A 25676-nucleotide genomic window follows, 5' to 3' on the forward strand; every position below is an offset into this window, starting at 1 on the left:
CCCTTTTGTGCTTAAGTAATCATTTTCAAATGACACAGCTAGCGATGCCAATGAGTTTTTCCAGAGCAATCTTCTTCAGCCTCCTATCAAGATGGAAGTCACCACAATCCCAGAAAACATCCCCTGGCAAGCAATGGCACTAAGTGGGCCAAGCCACTCAGAGAAGCAGCAAAGCTGTTGAGAGAGCAGCAATTTTAGGAGCGAAGTTTAGGAGAGTGGGAAGAAGACAGCTTCACACAGCCTTAGCTGTTTTTCCCAGCAGAGCAGAGCTTGAGAAGGAAAAACACCACAAGCCTCTCATCTTCCCTGGCTTGCCACAAAACAGGGGTGTATTTTTCAGCAGGATCCTCTGAGTCTGACACCGAACTTAGCTCAACTGACATGAAATGTTAATGTTTAGGAACAAGGTAGGTGGAGAGGAGGAGGAAAGAAGACATTCATTATTTGATGCAGAATTCATTCAGAAGCTTCTTTGGAACAGCCAGAACGAAAATTTCCATTCAGCTCTTTATTTCTGGTAGCCTAGATAGCCTGAACAACTGGAAGAGGGATCTAGAGGGAGCCCTTACCCTTGCCTGCATGGCAACAGCCCATCCTCAGATACCTTCAGAGAGAAGCAGGCACATTTTTATGACTGTGAGTCTTCAGATGCAGGATGAGAAATTTTCCTTGGGGATATTCATACTGGCTTTAGGCTTCCAGACATGGTGCACAGAAAAGATCTGTCTCCAACCACCCATTCTGTTGCCTGCAGCAGCCTCCCAGTATGGCCCTACTGCTCCTCACCAGCCCCCAAAACCTCCACAAGAAGAAGGTCACAAGCTCTTGGTGCTACAAATTTAGCAACTACTATTTAAAATAGGCTGGACCATGCTATGAAATTCATCTATCTATTTTATGTATTTTTTCCTCTTCATGTCAATCTGAATTCTCCTCCCTCTGGTACCTCCTTCCACTTTGAGTATTTTAATTTTCTTGCTCTGTTTTTTGTTTGGTTTGGTTTTGTCTACAAATCACCTGAAAAACAGCTTTTCCCTCATAGGCACCAGAGGAGCATCTCTTTCCTTTGCTGCTCTCTTCCCAGCCCTGTTTCTTCTCTGATCACCCTTCTGCCTTTGCTCTGTTTCCTTTCTCTTCCCATCCTTGATTTCTCTCCTCCTTTTCTTCTTCCTTTGATGCTCCTCTTGGTGCTTTCTCCTCATCCTTCCTGCCAAGCCGACTGAGGCACGCCCCTGGGAAGGTGCTGACCAACAGCAGCTGGGCTGTTTGCAGGGTTGGATCAGGTAGGGACACCCACAAAGGAATCCTTGGGCTCTCTTGCTACATTGTTGACTGGAGTGATTCCTCCTCTTCATTGCTTACACAGTTCCTTTGTCAAAACTCAGGAAAATGAAGGTGCAACACAATTTGGGAGGCATATGCCAGTATTTAATGAGCTACATCTGCTTCCTTGTTTTGGGGGGCTGTGCAGAAATCAGAAGCCACAACAACAACAGCAAAATTGTGAGGATGTCAAGTGCAGCACTAGCAAGGGACCTGGTCTTACCAGCACTGCTCTCCCTAAGAAAGAGAACATTTTTAAATGACACCTTCTTACTTTGCAGCTCTACTGCCTGGAGGGTGAAATCCACCCCTTTGTGGAATGCTGAGACAGGATCACTTCAGTGCTATTTATTCCCTTAGAAAAGATTTACCCACATTGCACTGGTCTCCTGAAGAGGGTGAAATTTCCTCCAAGCAGAATCTCAAACTCAAGGTTCCCACTGCAATGGAAGCAAGACTTGTTTTTAAGAAAAAATATATTCCTGCTGCTATTTAGCAACAAACAAAAACCCCAAACCAAATTTTAAAAAAGGAAGAAAAGAATACAGATTAAAAGAGAGATTAATTTTATCCCTCCTCTCCTCTTGAACAGTATAAGCACAGTTGGAAGTTGGTCAACTGCTTCCTTCTTGCACAGCAACTTCCAGCTGCAGAGCTATATTCATCCCCCAGTCAGACACAGAAACCTTGCTGAAATCTCTAGGCTACAAGCACTGGTATGTTCAGGCTGCTTTGCCTGTTTTAGCAATACAGAGCAGCTGTAAATCCAGTTTAACTTGCCACTTCTGTCAGCTTTACCATGCCAGATTAGCACTGCTGTTAGCCTCACAAATATCAACATCTGGACGTTCTCCTACTGCCCAGTCTGACTTTAAACCTTGCAAATCTGCAATTCATCCACCCTTCAGCACAGCTGGCAGGATCAGCCTGAGGTAGTTCTTCACTCTGAGAAAAATCAATTTATCACAATCTCCCATCCCACATTCCTGCAGTCAACCAAGCAGATCAAACAAAATTCACGTAATGATCAGCTCTCAGTTATTCCCTGGACAATTGCCCAGTTGTTCTGGAGGGTGACTCCTGACCCTCTCTGGAATCAGGTGCCTTTCTAGTGCAGGTCTGTGAATCCAAGTCAGCTGGGAAAACAAAATGCACCATTTCTTTGTACTTTTATATTTCTTTGGATGTCAGGAAACAGAGCTAAGTCTTGTTTCCTGCTCCTCAGCCAGGGGAGGTAGGGGAAACTGGAAGTAGATGCAGAGAAAGGCAGAAAGAGGGCAGATCAAAAGGATCAAGGAAAATAATAGTAATAAAAAAAAATCCACCAAACAAACAAAAACCACCCACTGCTTCACTCTGCTCTGTAAAGCAGTACGTCTTGGAAACAATATGTCCCTCCACCCCCATTCCAAGTCTTTTTCTCTAGGGATATACAACCATCTCTGGGATTTATATCACTTTCTTTCAACATTCAAGTGCTGCTGCACTTACAGTCTTATAAAAAACCCTCAGAAAACCCAGCTTCTTCATTTGCTTTTTGCCCGAGAAAAATATATGCAAAGAAGAATCAGAGAGAACTGGGGGGAGTGGGGGGAGCAGGTGTATTCATGTAACTTTGATTTTCTAAGAACAAAGGCTCTACTTTATATAAAAATAAGTTAAGGGGAAAAATTCAGGTGCATTTTATTTTTGCCCAGCTCAATCCCAGCCCCTCACTCAGAATGCATTAATGCATCCACCTTCAGCACAGTCGGGCCCTCCGTGTTGCCATGGAACTGAAACCTTTGCAGTTTGGATGGAGATGTACTTATGCTGTATTTATGCTTTGGAAGCATACTGTTCTTACACTTCCTATAACAGAAGCAAAATCACTGCATAGCATTAACTCCCTTCGTATTTAAGGCATTCAATGTCTCTCTTGCCTGCTCGTCTTCACACAGAGTTTGCTTTTTCTATCTTGCCACATGCAAATGAAACACATTTGACACAGCTATTCTCGTCTTCATGAACTCAACAGCTCACACGCTGAGCACATTAGAGAAGGGCCACAAGACTGGGGTCTTTCCCTCTTTAATAGGAGGCTGCTGTCAGGTCTGCAGCAGCCGAGTCAGGGGCTGCAGAAAGCATAAATATATGAAATATACGTGGATACAGAAAAGTATTACCTTTCAAGGTGGCATTTAAGTAGACTTTTTAAACCTAATAAACCTATGTGTTGCTAATGCTCTTGATGCTCTCGAATATTCTTTTGTCTGAATAAACAAATTAGATCCTGCAGTAGGGATGAATTTTTTCAATACCTTTCTTTAACAACCTAGGCTGGTGGGATATCAGTGGCGAACAAAGCTTTGGGCACTTCAGTTAGAAAAAAAACAAAGTCAGTAAAATTCTGTGTCATCCTAAAGATTTAGCCTACATTGATTATCTTCAGCAGATCTGAGTCTTTTGCCAACGCTTCTGAAAATGCCTGTACACGAATTGCAAATACATAGATTTTTATGCTGAAAGCAAAAGCAGAGTACAAAAATATCCAAGTTCATTATAAAAAAGATTACCATAGTAAATAAATAAACAAACAAACAAATAGCCATTCATGTATGTAAACATTGGATCTGTACCTGCAGAAACAACTGGAAGCCAGTCCATGGTCTAAAGCCAGCTTGAGGCTTTTTTTGTCCCAAGTTAAATATTTGCATAGTATTAAGCTTAAAATTAAGGCATTTGCTGAAGAAACTTGCTGACTTGTGTATATGGAAAAACAAGAGCGAATTTACTGTCCCTGCACACTGGGGCAGATTCTTGGGATGCCTTCTTCTTCCCATGAATTCCTGGACAGCAGAGAGACAGACAGACTACCGACCGGGGAATTCCCCTCTTGGTTTCCGAAGGATTTTGTGCCCAGGCTGGACAGAGAGGCAATAACCCAGGTAGGGACTTTATGAAGGCACCATTTGTTGCTTTGGTGCCTGCCCCTCGACCACCTGGTAACACTCCTTCCTTTTAGCATTGTCCCCAGCTCAGAAAAGCCCCATTCACGCACCACCTCCACCCGCGCAGGTTTGACCGGTCCCTGCGCCGCTCCCTGCTCCCCCATTCCCGGTGGCTGGGCCAGCGTGCCGGGCTGCTGGCCACTCACTGCCCCAGGGACACGGGCTGGGGGCTGCTCACAGAGGGGCTTTCTGAGGCAGGCTTGGCTCCTGGCGCCCACTTGCCAAAATAAGGCACAAAAGCACTGCTGTGTCTGTGTGTCTGTCTGTCAAGGCAGCTGATTCCCCAAGCCCAGGTGCTAGTGGTGCACACGAGACCCTGTGAGTGCCTGTGTTTTTGGGTACCCCCTTCTGCCCCCCTGAGAGGCAGAGCTGTGCTGGCAGCATGAGCTCCCTCTCCTCCTTCCATCCTCAGCACAGTCTGACAGTCACACGTCCCCATCGCTGCGCCCATTACCGCGAGCCTACGTAAGGCTCTCGCCATCGCTTTCCTAGCTACAGGAAAATGTATATTGAGCTGTGATGAAAGGCCAGCGCAATGTCAAGAGAATTAAAAGGGCTCCAGAGACTGATTAGAGTCAAAAAGGAAAGGATTTATGATGGTTAATAAAGTTAAACCTGGCAGAGTTCTGCTGATTCTTTCCAACTGAAGGTAATCAGATCTTAAAGGAAAAAATATTAAGGTGTAAAATTATTAAGGGTATTACCATTCCCTCTGAAAGAAAACCTATGTGTTGCTGTGAAGCACCTGGCCAGGACAGAGTCAGGCTCACTGTGGCACCTCCACTGACCCCAAGGAAGATAGGAAAAGGAGATACATCATCTGCCCTGTGCCTTGGGTTAGCAGCAAGGACCTCAGTACCCATCACAAATGTCACCTGAACAGCCCCAGTGGCACCTGCCACTCCACAGGTGGTAGCTGGCACAGAGCTAGGACTTCCACAGACCATGGAGCACCATGGCACTATTCAGCAATAAGCATGGGCAGACAGGGAAGAAAAGCTTCCCCCTCTGCTGGCACTTCACATTCACAAGAGAAAAGGACAAAGCAAAGAAGGAAGCTCTTGCCTCTCCCAGTCTGGTGTCACATATGCACCTTCTGCTGAAGAATGCAATCTACCTGGATGCCATGGGATTGCTCTGAAACTTGATTTAAATGTTTTATAATCTAATGTGCCTAAAAGTTAACATAATTTTACAAGACACTGGAGCTAGTTGCCCAAAGCAGCTGTGAGTGTCCCAACCCTGGAAGTGTTCCAGGCCAGACTGGATGGTGCTCTGAGCAACCTGGTCTAGTGGAAATGTCCCTGCCCATGGCAGGGGTGCTGGAACTAGATGGTCTTTAAAAGTCCTTTCCAACTGAAGTTGTTCTGTGATTCTAAGAAGTTAATGATTTTCCACATTGAATAACAAAGCTGAGAGAAGGCAAATCAAAGTGGAGGGCCAAAGTTTAAAAAAACTATTGGGAATTTTCTATCCGTATCTAAATTACATACACTTTATTGGATCTCAAGTTTTCATTTTTCTACTGCTTAATAATCACAAATATGTTATATATACCCTTTCCATTTTGTCATTCTTTCACTATATTACATCAAATTTAATTTCCTGTGGAAGTGTGTAATCTTTTCAGCTGTCACTGTCTCAGAAGCTTTTCTGTAACAAGCAGAGCCTCCTCCTCTGGCAGGTCAATCTTTTATGAGCTGTGCTCCTGCAGATTAGCTTCCTGAAATGTTTGCAATGCTATATGAGAACTGGCAAAAGAGGAGAACCAAAATAACAGCCAAAAGGAAAAATAAACATGAAAACCTTCACTTCCTTCTGACTCCTGTGTTCACCGGTCAAAGGAAATTTCATTTTGATGTGTGTAGATGGCAAATCTGTGAAGGTTATTGCCGTGTACCAGCAGCTTCACGAGGTGTGAGACACAGTCTCCCTTGCCCTACAGCTCATTAAAAGCACAGCTGTGAGATGGCTGCTCGCCCCTTGTGCTGGGGAACACGGAGATCCGCGAGCAGCCACCGCTCCGACAGCCGCCTCTCCCCACCGCCTGCCCTTGGTGCTCCGAGAGGGGCCCAAAAAAGCCACATTCCACCAGAAAAGTGAAAATGTCAACCGAGACGCATTCATGCTTTTCATGATGAGATACCTGTGATGGCAGGAAAGCAACCAGCTGGCCTGCTGGGTCCTTTCCAGACCTCTGCCCCTGCAGGACATGAAAATCATTTTCTTCAAACCAACTTTCCTTTACTAATTCTTAAACACACACCAAAACAACTTCTTTACAAAAACACATACCAATAAATTCTTCTGAATGTTTGAAAATGAATCAACTCACAAGAAACATAAGCAATAGAAATTCTTACTCCTGTGTCCCTCCTGAAAAGGTGCTTAGGTATGGACAACAGAAGAGACATCTGAACAAATACAGTGTCTGCAAAGGGTCATGTTAATGGTGTTTGGCCAGCAGAGACTACTGAGCGTGGCTCAAGAGCCATGCTAGAAGCCCTGCCAGCAGAAGAGGTGCAATGCTCTCCCACTTCCATGGTAGATGTCACCTCTGAGAGCTTCTCTTTGAACTGTCCAGCCAGATGTGGAAACCTTCACCAACCAACACACAGGCTGCCAAAGGTGTGAACTGCTTTCCCAAAACACACTGCATTGATCAATGAAGAATGATCTTTCTCTTCCTGCTCCCTGTAAAACTTCTGTCTTGCTTTCCTGCTCTCGCATCACTGCTGTAGCAGTGGATCATCCATATTTTGACAGTGTCTTCAAAATTGCACATAAGAATACAGTGCATTAAAACCCAGATATATACTTTTAGAGCAAACAGTCATCTCTCCTTATCACATGTAACAAGCATTTCGCTAATTGAGTTATCATTATTTTGTCTATCCATTTCCTTGTAATTCTGTTTTACATTTGTATCTTTAATATTTAATCTCTAAGAAATGGCTAAGAAGTAAAAAAAAAAATCCAAGCAGGGAACATTACTTTAACAGAAAGTGTTAAATGCAGTGCTATTCCACTCCCATCAGCATGAAGAAATTTTTTCATCCAGCTTCGATGGAAGTTGCATTGGGGCCATAAGTCAGATGCTCCATGCTAGCTATGTGGTGTGCTCTGAACTGCTTTAGAACCTAAAACAACAATGTAATCACTCTCGTAAAACCATTTTGCCATAGTCTTACAGGATCTGGGTGTGTGTTAAAAATATCAACTCAGAATAGAAAAACATGCCGGCTATCAGTGACCTCAGAATTCTTGCCTTGTAGGCCATAAATTGAATAGCCTCCCTTCACCAGATGTGGATCTCAGCCTCCATTTCCTTATACATGCTGAGAAAAACAGGCTCAAATATGAATTTACTTCCTATTGAAATCTTGGTCAAAGATAGTGGGTGATGTAAAGACGAACATCAAGGGAATAACTGCCATCATCTGGTTGAGTTTGGTAAAATGGAGTTAATTTACACTTCTTTAGGGACTCACTGGTGTGTGAAATTAATCTAATTTAGACTGACCAGAAATTGAAAGTGGAACGAAGAAAGAAAGCAATTAAAGACCTTTCCTAAATGCAAACAAAAAGTACTGCTGTAAGTGCAGCAATACAGTTAAAGTACAGAACAATACAGGTAAGGTACTGAACCCTTCATGCTACTGCTACCACTGCCTCCGTCTTGAGAGGGAGAATAATCATCTGTATATCTACATATCCTCACTGTACCAGTATAATCTCGTCCAAAGCAAACATTGGTAGAATGCTTCTACCAATATCTGTGAATAAATACATGTTCAAGCTGAAACTCTTCATTATTCTGCATACAGGCCAGGCCAAGCAGATAAACATCTGCTGGAACAGCTCCATGTAACTGGTTGTACATGTGGCTTAACATTCACTTCAATGACTTTTAGCACCTTCTTGTTTTTGTTTCTGTGCTGTTCCAACAAGCAATGGTTAATGTAAGATGCAGACGTTCACATACCGTGTACTTGTGAATAACTGGTTCCCAGAGATGTGGCAGTGATAACATTGTCATCATCGTAGGAGTCAAAGTAGCTCAGGGTAGATCACATGTCAGAAGAGGTCCCACCTGAAAGTATAACAAATCCAGATACTAAGTTCATCATATTCACGGGTTTACAGCAAGCTCTGCCAATGCATTTGTGCATTTCACACATTCATCCTGTGCATTAACAGGCTCTGTGCTTTTTCCAGGCTCACAGAAAACATTTTACCATTCACAGGGGCAAGCAAAAGTGCCCTGCTGTAGCCAAACTGTTTTGGCCCACTGCTCCAGACCATATTTTAGGCATACTATCAAAGCATAGAAAACTAGTTTTCAACATTAAAGCAGAAGCTGTTACTGTCTGGTGGACAGATACAGAACTTCAAATTTCCCATTTGTCAGGTCCTTGAAAAGCATGTAACTCCTTTCACCAGTACACCAGTGCATTGCCAGTTTGGCTTTATCTTCTCTTTTTTTTTTCCCCTAACATTGTAAACTGATGGTTTGGAAGTAGACACAACCCTGGAGCTCTCTTGTAAACTGTTTTCTTGAGATCAAGGGATCTTAAGAAAGCATGTACTTCCCATTGGTCACTACAACCACCTTATTTATAATCATTTGATAACTAAAAACCACCCGATGGATGAGTCTGTTTTTAAATATTTTGGAAGGCAACCAATGCAGAGATGGAAAATGAGCTTGCATTAGCAGTGCTATCTGCAATGACAAGACACAAACAAACAAACAACCCAATTTTTTAATCAAGCCTCCCCAAACAGAAGTTGATCTTTCTTCTACTCTACAAGCTGCATCTCATCCTAGAGTAAGTGGTTTTCAAGAAGAAAGCCTGGTAAATAACAAAGAATTTTCAAGAATTTAGATTTTAGGAATAGTTTATAGTTTACAAATTACTCTAATGCTTCTTTGAGTTTTCATGCCCCCAAAGTGGCTTGGCTCTTGCCTTTATTACACGTCAGTGAGCAGCCTCAACACCTCACAGTTCACTAGAATCATATACACCTTCATTTGCTGCCACTTAAGCAAGTCAGTGTCTCCTATATTCTGCATTTGGTTTTCAATAACACGTGTAAAACCATGTAAAGACTAAGCTGCAAAGAACATAATCCATGGGTCCAAAACATCAACAAAAAATTACAGGTGATGGGCAGTATACTGCCCATGGGTATGATGCTACAATGCAATATCTAAAGTTCACCTGTTCTGAAACAGTATTAACAAAAACAGAGTGGTGCACCTATTTGTGGGCACAGGCACACTTAAATGCCAGACACTGAGGTGAGCTGCAGAGCCACAGCCTGGACCCAGAGCAGTGAGGAAAACGGGGCAGCAGAGACTGCCCTGAGGCAGCGCTGGCTGGCAGACGGTGCAGAGATCTAGCTGCGTCTCAGATAGATCTGTTCTATGGAACTGCTGAAATTTGCTTTCCCAATAACTCTCCTTCACTGACAAAAGCAAAATTTCTCAACCTGTTGAAGCCTTAAAAACAATCTTCCTTCCCAGAGGAATTATTCGTGACATACCCCCCACAGAAGGATAAACACAGCCAACTGCCTTCAACAGAAAAACACAGTAAGACATGCAACACATTCTTCTTCTGCTTGCAGATTTATTTGGAGTAATTTAATAATCTGCGCCTAATGACTGCATCTAATCATTTACCTTGCAAACTACCAGGATTTTTCAGGCAAATAATTTAAACATTTTTCTTCCTTTTTCTTTATGTCTGTTAACAGCAGTGTTAGAAAATGAAAACTCTCACGAATGCTTTCATTTTAAAGTTCTAAATCACCACAAGAATTGAAAAGAATTATCACCAGATAGCTACATCATGAACAGAAATATTCAGCACACATGGAACCAAGTGAAATGCAGTCTGCCATCTCCAGTGAATCAGTTCAAACCTAACTCAAGTTGGTAGCTGTCACCAGCTACCCTTGGTTTCCTGCTCTTCAGTGTCTTGTAGGAAATCAGTTTGTAATTCTCCATTTGATTCCCTTTTGCTCAGATTTCTTCACTGAGTCTTTATTCTCTTCCTTGGCCAGGTCTAGATTTTCAAGGCCACCAGTTATGCCTCCTTTCAGAGCCTGCTGTCTCTCTGCTCATAGTTGAGAGAGGAGGAATCTCAGAGATCCTGTAGAAGAAAGCCAAAACTGCTCAAAACAAACCACTTTTAGTGGAGCCAGAGGCACCAATGAGCAACAGCTAAGAACTGATGTAATTACTCATGATCCTGACAACTTTCAAGATTTTTTACAAAGGTCTTTCTGTCAGAGGCCTCCTAATTCCTTACCTGTGGTGAGAAACAAACACCAAAGTCCCAAAAATTCACCTAAAAATTGCAAGTCCTAGAAGAGCTTCTTTAAGGCAAAAGCAAAGTCTTTCTAGGTGAAGCAGAAGCATGCAATCCATTGTGAAATGAAATGGAAATTATATGGGAGGTATTTAAGTACGTGGTTCTAGCAATTATGGAAATAGTGTTGACAGAAATCCACTGGGGACCCAGTGCTTAAAATCTCAGTGGGAGAAAGACTGGGAACTAAACATACAAATCAATATAGTCTCTACAGAAAGAGAAACTGGTAAGAAAATGAATACAGTTCTTGTCCAAACTGTTTATTTTCTGTATCTAGACAGTGATAATCTCTAGTGCTATCAATTAAAACCTTCATTTTCACAAGCAATGTTTTAAGGAAATGCAATATAAGGTACAGTTTGAAAAACTAATGGAAGCTGTAATTAAATTTTTGCTTCCAACTTAATTCCAGACGTGTGCCATCACTTCTTAAAGTTGAGTCTACATGTCTTAGGACTATCCTAAAATTGCATTTATACATGCTAAACTACAGATAAGTTACTCCATCACCCCAAAGTTACTCCTTTGTTACAAAAAAGTACATCACCAAAGAAGCAAATATGCAATCTTTTGTATTATAAATATTTATATCAATACACACAGCAAAGTCACACTAACAGAGCTACAGAGGCCTAACCACCACAGGTATTTGAAAGGCCCTATAAAACCACTGTTGTGCTCTAGGACTTACCAGGTTTTTAGCAATTCTTTCTCCCCATGCTAATTTGAAGAATGAATGAGGACTTAAGAAATAGACAAAGCAGCTAAACCAAATGCTTAGATTGAATATATACAAGCATCAAACTCTTTACTAAACCCAGGTCAGGAGGTATCAAGCCTCAAAAACTTTCCAGATACATATAATAAAATATATTTTATTATTAATTTAATTAAAAACTAAAGCTTCTAATTAAAAAAAAAAAACCTCTTAATAGCCTTCCAGAAAAATAAGGTTTGAAGTTAAATGAAAATATGCAATTAATGATCTGAAAACAAAATTTCTGTCCTTTCCTCTCAGTAACTCTAAGACTCAAGTATTACTTTCCTGGCACCTGTTTTCTGTTTTACAACTTCAGCATGATTTCAGTAAAGGTGAGAAAGCTGGTATTTTGTTCTCTCTGCCATCAGAAGCCACATTACAGACACAACAGCACTTGTGTGCTTTAGTATGAAACGCAAAAAAATGGATGGATGGATGGATGGATGGATGGATGGATGGATGGATGGATGGGTGGAGTGAAAGTGAAATACATCAGACTGACATCCATGCAGACTGAAGCCTTCCTCTCCATACAGAAGAGTGCTTGACAATGACACAGGCTTTCCCCCAGTCCACGTCTCCACACACATAGCAGCTGCACTCAGGGAGGAAAACAGGAGCAGTGGTTTCTCCACAGCCGGGAATTCCACTGCTGATACTCAGCTCTGCCTGTGTAACGTCTGTCTGAACACAAACAGGTCACGTCAACAAGTGGGAGGGCAAGCAGGAAGAGAGTGAGAGAAAGGAGATGCAGCTGCAGACAGGGGGTAAACTGCACAAGGGGGTTCCACAGTGATGCACAGCAATCTGCTGCCCAACAGCACTGGGGAATTCAGAAAGCGGAAATTGGAAGCAGTCCCTGGCACGAAGCTGCACAAAAGGAGTGAGGGGCATGCCAGAGCTGTACAGAAAATAAAGCATGAAAATCTCCAGATAAATTACTTTTTCTTTGCCTTTTTTTGATAACCTGCAGAGAAAGCCTCTAAAATTAAAAAATACTTGTTAGACTGACATGATATATTCCACAGCACTACTTAATTAATCAAGTACATTATTCTTTGTCACTTTGTCACTCTATGACTTGCTTTGACCTTTCTCTCTTTTAGACTAATCTTTTTTTTATTTTTTTAAATTCTGCCCCTTATTTTCATGAATGTTTGTGATCACAAAATATATTGAGAGTGACAGACAGTAAACATTACTGGAGGCTGTTGCACTTGGACTGTGACTTGGACTGTGATGTGAATGATCATCCAGAGGCGGGTATATGAGCTCAGAGTTAGAAGGTCACTCCAATGCCCATCCCTCCAAAGATCAACACTTTTGAAAAACAACCTCTAAAATCAAGATCTAACACCAGGAGAATTTCACAGTAATTCCTATTTCTATTCCAGCCACAGTAATGAAACTCATTTCAGAGATCAAAAGTCATTAAACAGAGAATGCTGACAAATGAGACAGAAGATGCTGGGGATATGAAAACACCCCATTCCACCCCATATCCCACTGAGATATAACATCCCAAGCATTGGTGAGAGACACGCAGAAAAAGACAGACAGAGTCAGTCTAGAAAGGCACAAAGAGATTTGATCACTATTCAGAGCAGAAACCCGTCTGAAAGTCACAACTGTCTCTGCAGGCTCTGAAAGACAGAATTAAATTGGCTTAGTACTATATTCAAAACCGAATTTAATTAGCTGACATTAAGCAGGATAAGTTTGCAGTACCATGTTGCTCTGACAAGCTGTCTCCAGAAGGGTAAGTGGAAGGTAAAATCTTATTTTTCAGGATGAGATTACGGCCGTGCACTGAGATGGAAGGTAATGGCATGTCTGCTGAGGGCAGCTGAAACTTGGTGCTGGACATTTCATCTCACACTATAAAAGGATGGTATGTGATAGACGAGCCAGAAGTGCAAGTTTCAGATTCTGCACGTTTATTCATATGGCTGTGCAGCTTCATCCTCCTTCTGCTGTTGCCACTTACATAAAGAAGAGAACCTGGGTGTATAACCTCTGCTAGGAGCTTTTTCTCCAGTTTCTCTCAGTCAGAGCTGCTCCCTGGAAAGACTACGATACTCTAGGTGCAATTTATTTATTTTTGTTTATAAGAGAGCAGGTTGGTCCCTGCTTGGAAGAACGAGGTCTGGGCAGGGGGCAGTGTCTCTGCTCACCAGGCAGGCTGACACATCTGTCAGCTGCTGGTGTGTGTTTTATGTGTTTTTCACCCACAGCACCCCTGCTCTGCTCTTCCAGGACTTCTCCACATATACTGGAACCTGCACATCACAGTGCAGCCTGCAAACAGGGCAGTGGTGTTTGACAGCAAATAAAAGCAAACACAAACTACGGCAAAAATGTAGCTGCACGTAGTGACAAATTAAGAATCAATGGTAAAATGCATACTAAATCCAAATTGTTTCCCCAAGGAACACTTGGAGGAAATAGAACAACACATTTCAAAGGAAAAGTTCCATGAATACAGGACGTAACAAGCCTTGCCTTCTCATGCCTCGTTGTATTGATAAATTTAGTTCTGGAGATAGGCATCTCACTGTCAGTGCTAGAAATTCTGCTTATTGTCAAAGCAGGCACATGCATCCCAGGGTGTGACCAGGAAAGCTATTGCTCACATCACTTGTACTAATATCTCAGCTCTGTCACACCAGAACCAAGCCAGACTTACCAAGCAAGCTTCATCCATCCCATTAGCAAGTCATTAAGGAGGTGTTCTGCCATCCTCTGACAAAAGTGCACAGCAATATGAGATCTTAATTTAGGCTGGCAGTGCCCTTCTTCCTCCCGTGACTCCTCTCACCAGGAGTGTATTTAGGCTGTGTGACCTTGTGTGGCAGCTCACAGATTTTGAGTGCAAGCACAACACACTGCATGCCCTTCTGGCACCACATTAATCACCCTACTTTAATGACTGCAGCTGATAAACCACCCTGTGTGCCCAGCCATCCTCCCCAGTGCCTGCATCCACAGCAATAAACTAAACACGCCCTTTCCCATACCCTGCCACTGTGTCATCCCGCAGTAGAGAAAAAGTCACTGAGGCTCTCAGCTAGCAGACACGGGTGAAAACCCAGTTTCACTACCTATTTGACAGGTGGCCCTGAATTTCTCTGGTTTTTTCACATGGAAGAATCCTATTTCTTTTCAGCTACAATGAGAACCACAGATACAAGATACCACTTATTACTGGGAAGTATCTACACGACCTATTGCTCTACATAGCTACACATCAGAACTCCCTTCAACTAAACAAACATAGCTACAGAGAACATATGATTTTGTAGTAATATTTCTTAATTATTTCACTCTCTTCCAGGAAACTCAAGTCCACAGCTGAGCACAAATAAAGACACAAGATCTTTATGATAAGAAAAGCAAAACAATGGCCTGACATGACCTAACGAAAGCACAGGATACTAATCCCCCAGGGTAGAAATCTCCTTATTCCAAAACTTCCTTTCAAGTGTTTTGAATATGTTACTAAACAAAGAAAACACGACATTCACTTTTGCAAGGCAGTAACATTTTTTTAAATAGTGGCATCTGACATTATTCCATAACTCATCCACAAAATCAATGTACTCTATGTCAGACGGGACCTTTAAACTTAAGAATAAAACAAGTTTAGGACTGAATTGCAATGCAAAGATACATGTAATAAACTAGATATGTCAAAAGCTTCAGGGGAAAAAGGGTTGCTGAAGGTTTAACATGGTTTAACACAGTGCACAAAGGGACACAGATTTACCTCTGTGATGCTAAGTGATGTATGGTGCCAGGAGTGCCACCAAATCATAGGACTTGAGAAACAGACTGAGCTCTTAGCCACCAGAGATTTCTTATCTGACCATGGAGGGCATCTCACAATCTGTCTCCATCTTTGATCCCTGTGATAACATTTTTTTCCTCTCCTCATCTGTCAGGTACTTATACTGTAAATTCAGTGAGTTTGAAGATGTAAAGACAAGGAAGGCTACATCTTCATGGAAGACTTTAGATATTACCACACAGACAATAAGAGTCATGATAATAAAAAAATCACTTACATGACACAATTCCAACATTTTACCATTTTCACACAGCTTCCTATCCAGAAAGTATTCTCAAAGGAATTAATTCAACCTTCCTCCCAACATCTCTTTTGTAACCTTGTTTCCTATGTAAAAAAACCCCGCAATCACAAACTGTGTGTGATGTCACGCCTGTGTCTATCTGCTTCCTCTTAATAATTTCTCTAAAGGCATTCAACAAAGAGGTAGCAGTCTCAAAATTACTCAGTTGCCAGGAGGTCCTTCCAATTATAACTTAAGCTTAGACAGGAGAGAGATGGGCAGCATTCATGTAAAGGGAAAAATCTTCCATGCTGAGTCAGAGTGCAGAACTTGTAGATAAAACAGATGTACTGAGACACTAAACAGTGTCAAAAGGTGAAGCTCACAACTACAGGTGCACCCATATGGCTAAAGTCAAAGTGGGAAAGGAAGCAAATTCACACACTGGAGTACACTGGCCCAGCTACCCAAGCATGGTGAGATGGACAGTTTGTATCTGTGCTCTGTACCCCACTAGGAAAAGCCTACAAAGCTCCCACCGCCCAAGTATCTCCCATGGAGTTTTCTAGGGAGGACACAGTGCCAGCATTTGAAAAATCCTGAAGCCCTCAGTGAGAAGATACTGCTTTAAAATGGTGAGAGAAAAGCCTGGTAGTTGTTACAGAAGAAAATATGCATACACACACCCCTGAGTACTCATTACAGTTGCAAAGACAAAATTCCAAACCAGCAATAATACAATATTGTCTCTCTTGTTCTATCACAATTGGCTGTTTCAGCAAAATGTAACAACAAAATCAAAATAAACACCACTGATGAACTTCATGCTGTCCTCTCAAAAAGCAGTGCCTGCCAATAGTTACATTCATGATACTGCCATTGCAACACAGGAAAGAAGGATCAGCAGCAGGTAAATTATAAAATTATAACCAGCAGCACTGAAATGATAATCTTATTTTGCTGTAAAAACTAAAAAAAAATAATTTAAAAGGCTATATTCTGTTATACATATTTGTGTCATTAATTATATCAAAACACATCTAGATGTTGATGATACTTCAAATATACTGTGTAATGAAAAATATCATGAAACAACTTTTGAAGTAATTTATTACTCATTCCCACACTTGATAAGAAAGCAAATATTTTATTTATTTATTTATTTATTTATTTATTTTAGGCTATCAAAAGCATCCTATTCTGAAAGCAGTCATTTCCTTCCACTACCAGTTTGTAGCATCCTGCTTCCATCTCTGCAGTTTAGTAACTCAGAGTTTCATGTGCTGGTGTAAGGGAAAAGATTTAAATGCAACTACAAGAAATGGCTTGTAGTTGAAAGACAAATGACAGCAGGATGGAACACATAACAGAATATTTTAGAAGTCTAAAATTTTTCTTCATATTGATATAATATGGACAACAGATGGGTTTTTAAATGCAGCTCTTGATACAACTTTGCATGTGAGAAGGAAAATAATTTGGAGTTCACGGGAACAGGAGCAGATTGTTCTGTGAATCCAGTTGGTGTCATTCTGCACCCTTAAATTCTCCCGCAAAATACTGTAAGCAGAACAGCAGGAGTCCCAAAATTCCCCATGCTGGCTCCAGCTCAATAAGCCATTCCTATTCACAAAGTATATAACCATATACTTAACTTCAGGAGAATGTGTAGGACCCAGTGATTTCACTACAGCTTAGGAATCTGTCTGAAATTGAAGTTTCTCTTAGGGGCTTTGCTAATGAAACACCAGATTCATCTGGCAGATATTTGTGCTGCATTTCTCTCATGCTTTGGCTGCTGACTGCACCTTGGTTAGGCTATTTTTCCTCTTAAGTAAAGGAGATGGAACTGGACTCCAAAGCCACATGTAGCCTGACTTTTGCAATGAGTTCTATGTTTAATATCATAAATAGTATGAGCAGACGTGCCCATAGTAAATGGCACAAGTATTGGTCACTCTGAGAATGGTCACTTAAACACAGACACAAACAAAAATAAAAATTAAGGAAAAACCCCACAGTCAGTTTTAGCACAAAACCCCTTACTGGCTCCCTATGGATCAATGGCATCTGTCTACAGGACATCTCTGTAAGATAAGGAATGGAACTCACATGAAGAGAACACTGCACAACAGTGGCACTGCTGTGCCTCACTCATACTGATGAATATAACTCACATGAAAATCAGTGCAAGGTGGTGTGAATCTTGCCCCAAACTCATGAGCTGTGCAGCAGAACCAGCTGTGGGTGCCGAGTCCCCACCCAGTGCTAGTCACTAGACCATACTTCCTTGGGCAGAGGTACGCTTCCTTGACAAGTCAGCTGTGTACTGCTGAGCTCCTGTGGTCACACGTCACAGACAGTAACACAGGCCACCACCATAAACTCAAAGGTCTACTCCATGCGTATGATGATGTCATTTCTAGTTTTGATGCAAAGCATTCAAATTCCAAGTGCAAACACATGCATTTAAAGCAGTTTTTCAGATGGGATAAAGTATACATTGAAGCTGTGAGTGTTATTCTAGTTTTCCGAGTTTCTTTGCAAAATGGTTATAAAAAAACTGTCATTACCATTTTGAATCTGCAAGAATGACATGTCAGCAGAAACAAAAAGATTTCTTTCTCACTATTGCAGTCAGGCACCTTACTGCATGCAGTATGCCAGGAAAACAGACTTGCTGCAGGAGGAATTGAACTGGCACAAGCACAACAGAAAGGATTTTAATCTACAAGCACTGCACTGTGGAAAGCAACTGCACAAGGAAGCATGGTCCATGCAGATAAACCAAATCTTGCATGATGCACTCAAAAAAACAATTCCACTCTTGAAGTAAACCTTGCGACAGACATCTCCAAAGTCTGGGAAGGTTCAAAACCAGGGCCTGCCAAGGTAAAGAAGGACAGCACATACTTATGCAGGGTGAAACCTGTTCTCTACAATAGAGAAGGGTGTTGTATTGGTGCTTCCAAAGAAACATGCACCATGGCAACACCACTAGGGTGTTGAACTCGCCTTGGTGAGACTGATGGTGTAATCAACACAATCCCACAGCCAGCCTTGGCTACAACTGAACAAGAGCTTTTGCTTCTCATCCCCACAAACAGGGAAACCATCCTGACTTGTGATCTGCCTCTCCCAAAGCAGTGGCAGGTTCATGAGGGACTGGCTGAAGGGCAGCAGGACTGCAACAAGCACAAGAACCAGGCTACCGCCCTCAAATCCATTCCTGTGACAAGGAGCTAAGACCACACACCCACTTAGGCTACATATTATACAAATTTTATACAGTGTTACTAGGCTCCAAATTTACACACACAGCAGCTCTGCAGAGGTTGTTTTGCAGCAACACAATGTGGAAAAAGGGTGGCCTTTGCATGGCTCCAGACACAGTACAAGGTACACAGTACAGCCAGAGTTAAAATAAATCTGCAATAATGAGAAGATTTGTTTAAAACTCTCCCATCTTAATCTATTCTTTATTTGTATCAGACTTACTGTAAATTTGTTCGAGTTTTTTTTTAAATGCTTCAATCTGCTAAGAAAAGTCTTCCTGCAGATGGACTGGTAATGAAATACAAATAGAATGCTTAATATGAAAAATGTAATGCACAGCATATTTTTTTCCTTTACTTATTTCATCTTAATTTGCACCTGGTCATTTTCATGCTGAGCATCTCATTTGGTTAAATAATTAGTGTAAATTAAATTTCACCTTTTTTAACAGGCAAAAATGGCGAAACTGGGTTGGTAATTGTTTCAAGTTTTGCCACAACATGGAAACAACTTGATAACCTGACAACACTTAAGCGTTTGAAAGAACAAGATACACAAAAGCAAGGGAAGTGAAACTGTGTACAGCAACTTGAAGGGCAAGAAATCCCTCTGTGCAGAGCCTTAAGACCTGGAGGGTCTTTGAATAGATCTGAGGATCTATTCAAAGACTCCAGGATGTGAGAGTTCACTGCCTGCCCATGCACAGAGATACACCCCCTCCTTGTCCGTGCATCAGTGCCACTCGTGGCAATTTACTTTCTTCCATCAGCAGCCCCATGCTTACCCTACTCTGCTCACTCACAGATTTCAGCAGAAATTGCACCAGAATCAAGGTCAGCCCACACCTCCCACAGCACATGGTGAACAACTCTCACACCTCACAGGCACCGATCCCAGCTATGCAGCACAGTGCCACGGCACCGTCCTGAGCCCAGCTCACCCCCCAGCTCACCCCCCAGCTCACCTCCCCATCAGCCCTCAGCCCACCCTGGCTGCCCCCCAGCAAAATCCAGCAGGCACAGGCAAGGTATCACCTGATAAGATAAGGCAGCAGAGAGCCACAGCAACCCCCTCTGCAGCCGTGCTCATCTCATGGATCCTACCAAAACACAGGGTGGAAACTCCCATGGGTCCCGTGATGCTCCCTCTGACTCTCCTGTCTTTACAAGTCATGGCTCTTAACAAAGCCACAAGGACTTCTCATCCAAAAGAGTAAGGGAAACTCAAGCAAAGTACACCCAAGTAAAGGACACTCAAACCCTCCTAAGTGTCCATAACAGCAAAGCGTGCCAACAAAAATTTCAACAATTTTATGTGATGTCCCCACACAATGTTCAACTGTATCAAGTAAATGATGGAGTTGCAGAAAGGACATGACCATTAGTCAGACAAAACTCACTACGGAGTCAAAAGTAATAAATATTGGAGTTGATAGAAACAGAAAGCATTTAATAAACTCTAATTTTGGTTTTCACCATGCAGGTTCAGGAAAATGTCTTTCTCCACCTACAAAGCCACGGTGCCCTCATGTGCTACTGTTTAGATTCCCAGCTCTAAGCTTCTGCTGCTCTAACAGTAACATGACTATTCGAAACTAAGTCAATTCAGTACAATAAACAAAAATTCTCCAGAAGACTGAATTTTTTTTTAAGCAAGATTCTCCTGAAGGATGTACTGGCAGTCCAAGAGAAATCCTTCATTTGTTTGGGAAAAGAGGACATACCAAGAGCAACATGGTTCACTTCCTTATAGCGCCTTTTTGAAATCCCTCGGCCATGACCTGGATGGCCTCCAGTGTGAGAAAATACTCATTTCCGTCTGTGCTTGTTCATCCCCTGTCTCTGGGCTGAGGTTATCAGCACTGGTGCTGGCTACAGCAGCGGCTTACAGAGGCTGCTTGTCACTGCAACATCTCAGCTGCCACCTGTGCCAAGGCGCCACCAGCCACTGTGCTCATGCACACATGGCAGTGCAGGAGAACATCCACATCAGCACTCAATTTTGGCCATCTGCTGTTAATAACAATAAAGTTTAAAAGTACAGGAGTTTATACCCCTATGCTACACTTTAGAGCTCTTTCATTTATAGATAAGACAAAGGAAAAATACATCATTATTTGGTCAAAATGAGAGGGAGAAGGACAGGTTGAAAGGGGATTCAGGAGCACTAAAACATTCCTTTCCAAAATATCACTATTCCTAATCCTTACCTAAATACCTGATATTCTTGCACCTTTATCTCCTGACATTATTATTTAACATCTGCATACATGCCACTAAAGCAAGAAATCATCCCAGGCTTAACAACTCAGCATGACTTTGAAGATCAAGCCTAAGTTACAGCAGAGAAAATTGTCAAGGAAATATTATTAAAGGAAAAATTAGCTTAAAATCAATTGCTTTTATTCTAATGCATTCATATAATCACTTGCCTCTCCCTTCTATAAACTGGTTGTAATATCTCTTGAGACAGAGGACTGTTGTGTTGCACACATGCCTAATGATACTATAAGGGCATATTAAAAAAAGTAAGGAGAAAGATTCATATAACACTTTACAGGGGCAATCACAGCTCATCAAGATATTTTCTTTTACGTGTGAAATCAGGCCCACTTATTCCCACTTAAAGGAATTGTCCCATTTTTTTATCCCAGAGGAAAAAGAAGGTGGCAGGTGGGGAGAATTTGGTGTGCACATATACAAAATCTTTCAAGAACTGCGCATGCTTGAGCAAATTCACTCTTCTGTCTGTTAAACATTCCCATCCCAAGACTTTGTTTCAAGACACATCCTCCTAATGAATAGCTGGACCTTGTCTTTGCAGCTGGGAGTACCAACATACAGCATGTCATCTCAAAACCCAGTCATATCCTATTCTGCAAAAGGCTGAGTGCCATTATTTCTTTGCCTATCTTGGTTTTTCCTGCTAGCATCAGGCATGATTCATGTTACATAACTCCAGCTTGTTAAAAACAACAGTTATGCAGCTAGGTAGTACGGAAGGTTAATGAGGTAAATCCAGAAGTCGCTTATTACAGAACCCAGACAAAAGCTGCTCCATAAATAATATGCCTATGCAACTTCAAACAAATGAATAAGCCACTGCACCAGCACTGTTTACATTCAAAGTTAATTAAATCTTTCCAATTCAGCATCCTGTACACTAGACTACTCAGCGCCACTTCTCACACCATGATATGCAAACTCCCTAGTGCATGTGTGTTTTAGTTTTCAAAAGTGACCCACTCCCCTCCCCACTCATTAGAGAATAACAGCTGAATACTGACTCAGTCAATTTCACTCACAAAAACACTGTATTGCTTTAATTTAATGTTCTGGATGACTATGCTGAGATAAAATCTTCCTCCCTGAGTTAGCAGCAAAATGCTTGTGTTTTGCAAATAACCGTTTTCCCTCATATCCCGCTTTTGGTTATGATGTGTAAAAGCAGCAGCCAGAGAGGGTTAAACAGGCTTCCTGTCAATGCTCTGCAAGAAGCCAGGCTCTGTACTGCAGCAAGGCAAAGAAATCTGCTCAGGCCCAGTATATTCAGCATTATTCAGCACTATTGGGACCATATTCCAGGATCCCTCGATGCCCACCTGACAGTGTCCTCTGCATTCAGGCAGTGCTATGGTCTCCCCAAGGCAAATCATCACCTGACCATCCTGGTTTTGCAGCTCAGCTGTGTCCAGTGACACGCTCCGTGGAGCAAGCCATTGCCACATAACTGTATTCTCTTCTCAGTCACTTCTCCAGGAGGTAAAAAAAAGGAAAACTAAAAAGAAAATTACAAAGCTCATATTTCTGGCATCACCACCCCAGCAGAGCAACAGGGAAGTGAGTGGCTGCCCTGGGGAGGAGGCAGCAGCAGTGGGGGCCTGTGCGAGCACCAGCTGGCTGCCAAGCCCAGACCTGAAACTAGGTCTCAGCCCATTCGACTGCAGGGGAAGGGAGGGGGGGGGAAAAAAAAAGAAGAATCAAAAAAAAAAAAAAAAAAAAAAAGGCAGCAGCACTTTCTCAGAGCAGGAAGAAGGGGAGGCCACGAGCGTTTCCTGTTGTGCAGCTGAAACAAGCAAAGACGTCATTACACTTACGCTCCCTCAGGGTGTCAGCAGATTGAGGGCCAAAGTTCAGTCATTTCCAATGCACCGCAAGGAGGGAGGTTTGGGAGGAGAAACCAGCAGTGGCTTTATTGCTAACAGTGTTCTCTGCACTTGCATAGCAAAACAGCTAAGCAGTCAGCTGCAAAGTATCGTATGTGACTAGAAACAATATTTGCTCAGGAGCCGTGCTGCTCTTGTTTTTCTTGTACAGCTTGTTAGATTGAATATTACTGCAATATAAAAGTAGAATGAAATATTACTACAATATCAAAATGTACTAAGCTTTTTTCTGCAGCCCATACTTTTACAGGCATCTGGAAATCAAGCTTTACGTTGCTTTGAATCCCATTAAGTAAAACATGTTTTGTAAATGCATCAGAGGCACAACTAGTGGGTAAAATTCCAGGATTCCCTTGTCAGATATGGCCAACATCCTGGCAGAGTGACTACAGAGGCTTCTTTTCAAATATGCCTCTGCCTTTCTGAAGCAGGTAAGGTCCCACCTTAAGGCAAACAGTGAAGATGCAGGAGTTGGATAGTGGCATGTGGATGTCCAACATTTGGTAACTGATTGTCAGCCAGGCTGTCCATCTAAATGTAAGAGAATCAGGGGAAGCAACCCCCTGCAAGCACAGGGGAAATCTGGATTGCAGTCCTACCCAGCATTACTACCTTCTTAAGCTAAATATTAAAAAGACTTTTTAAATGGAAGGCATTGACAAGAATCCAAACGAGATTCCTGTCAGAATTTCAGGAGGTTTCAGAGTCTCCACCAATCACTGGAAGCTTTAAAGTGCAGTCTGAACAACTACCTGCAGGAAATGCTTTGGTTATGCTGATCCTCTCTTGGGGCTGAGGGATGCACAGGCTTACAGTACACTCTCACTCATGAGATACATTATAGATCCATTTTTGATAGTCTCTGAACAATGACTTAAAACACAGTGATAAATGCAGTCATTTCACAATAAACATACATTGAATGTGACAGATTGGGCAGCAGTGCTCCACTTGATAGAAGTTGTTTTTCAAATGAGGTACTTAACAAACCTCAGTGAAAAAGCTTACAAGGAGTTTGGAAAATGCTCTTCTAAATTCTCATACCATCATCACTAGCTGAAGAGAGTATTTTTGCCTTATTTCTGCAATAATCACCCTGTGGTCACACTGGGAACTGAAGCCAATTTTCAACCCTAGTAATTCAGCTGAAACTAGAGAATCATCAGTATACCTTAGATATACTGTATCTTTCATGGGACATAAGCAGTGTCACTAGCTAACCAAAACTGATCATCTAAAATAAGGTCAGATATAGTATTTTAATTATTTATAAATGAAACATTTGGGATATATTTTCAAACACATTATTCTACAAGGATATGAGCTGGCTTGGTTGCTTTCTACCCTATCCTTTAAAGGTAAATTTTTCAAAGGTAACTTATCTCTAGAATTCATTGCGGCATGAAAAAACCTCCATTGCTTCTTTTTCTGGCATTAGCTTGAAAACCTAATCCTGAAGGTTGTCAATCTGGCACTAAAAATCAGGACTCTTTTCAATATTAAAAAAAAAAAGCAGAGAAATTAGTCTTTGGTATTGACAATGATTTGTAGTACACAGGCATCAACTGCAGCGAAGACAGTTTGGATTAGCCCCGTCAAAGTGATCAAAATCTCACCCTTAAAACTGTGGTACTGGAACCTGTCCATATTATACACAGCAGTGGCTGTAAATAGTGAATAATCTCCCGAGAGAAGGAAAAAGGGGGTGAATCTTCAAAAGCACTGTAAGAAAGTTCCCACTGGGTGCAGCATCCTAAACAACACATACAAAAGCCATTCGACTTTCTGAAATCCAACCACCTGGTACTGCGCTCACTCAGAACAAACTTGGCCAACTATTTTTAGACCCATGTCCAAGAATGAAGGAAATGCACCAACAGTTTGTACTTCTGACCATACTGAGACAGCTGGCACATGGCAGAGCAGCAGCACAGGGCCAGGCTGTGTAACCACCAGGCACCGCCACGCCGTATCACAACAGGCTTTTGCCACACACCTATGGCTGCCTGTTGCAATAGAGTGTCTGCTAAAGAACACAGAATATAACAAGGAATAGCAGTGGATACACACACCCATCCATGTCCTGAGAGTTAATTTTCATGTAATTACATCTTACTGTCCCATTAGTTGACAAAGAGTATTAAGCCATCTCTGCCATGGTTTGAGGTCAGAAAGTGGAATATGCTCTCTGCAATATTCAAATACGACCCTAATATTTTTTAAAGAGTTGTATGTATTGCATTGGGTTTTATTCATGAAATGGTTGAAACTTACAGCAAAGAGACAGATGCAAACTGTGACCTCAACTCACTAGCAGTGCCCTGGCTACACTGATGAAAACACTTGCCTTTTCACTCCAGAACAGGTACAGGTTGTGGTAGGTACAAATACATGTGGAAAACAACTCTTAAAGTTGGCTACTTACAAAGTATCTAACACCTTTAGTGATCCCCACAAACTCAGTTACACTTTTACCCTTACAACCCATGTGCACAATGACTTTTAACAAAGCCACTATAGTGTATCACTTGGGAATTTGAATTATGTACAAGGTTTTTATATTTCTTTCACTACCATTTGAAGTGCAAGTGGAAAAGCCATTATCTTGAAATTCTTTGTAGCTGAATTGTCACATCACTAAGTGAATTCTCTCAAACGATCCTACAAGCAGATAATTCAAATATCCTGCACCAATTTTTTAACAAAAAT

General features: G+C 41.8%; 1 protein-coding gene across 6 annotated transcripts in view; it reads right to left on the bottom strand.

Annotated features, from left to right (window-relative positions):
• The window catches only part of HIVEP2 (HIVEP zinc finger 2), a 137033-nt gene that overhangs the window by 96471 nt on the left and 14886 nt on the right, over positions 1 to 25676 (bottom strand). For 5 of the 6 annotated variants that reach the window (XM_054279095.1, XM_054279094.1, XM_054279096.1 and 2 more), the window contains one exon: positions 8299 to 8406. The exons of the other annotated variant lie outside the window; for it this stretch is intronic. The gene's annotated coding sequence lies outside the window, so the exon portion shown is untranslated. The remainder of the gene's footprint in view (positions 1 to 8298; positions 8407 to 25676) is intronic. 6 annotated transcript variants of the gene reach the window in all.

Source organism: Melozone crissalis, unplaced genomic scaffold (genome assembly GCF_028551555.1).
Source record: "Melozone crissalis strain CALT ecotype California unplaced genomic scaffold, PUWL_Pcris_2 ptg000027l_1, whole genome shotgun sequence".
Classification (NCBI taxonomy): Eukaryota; Metazoa; Chordata; class Aves; order Passeriformes; family Passerellidae; genus Melozone; species Melozone crissalis.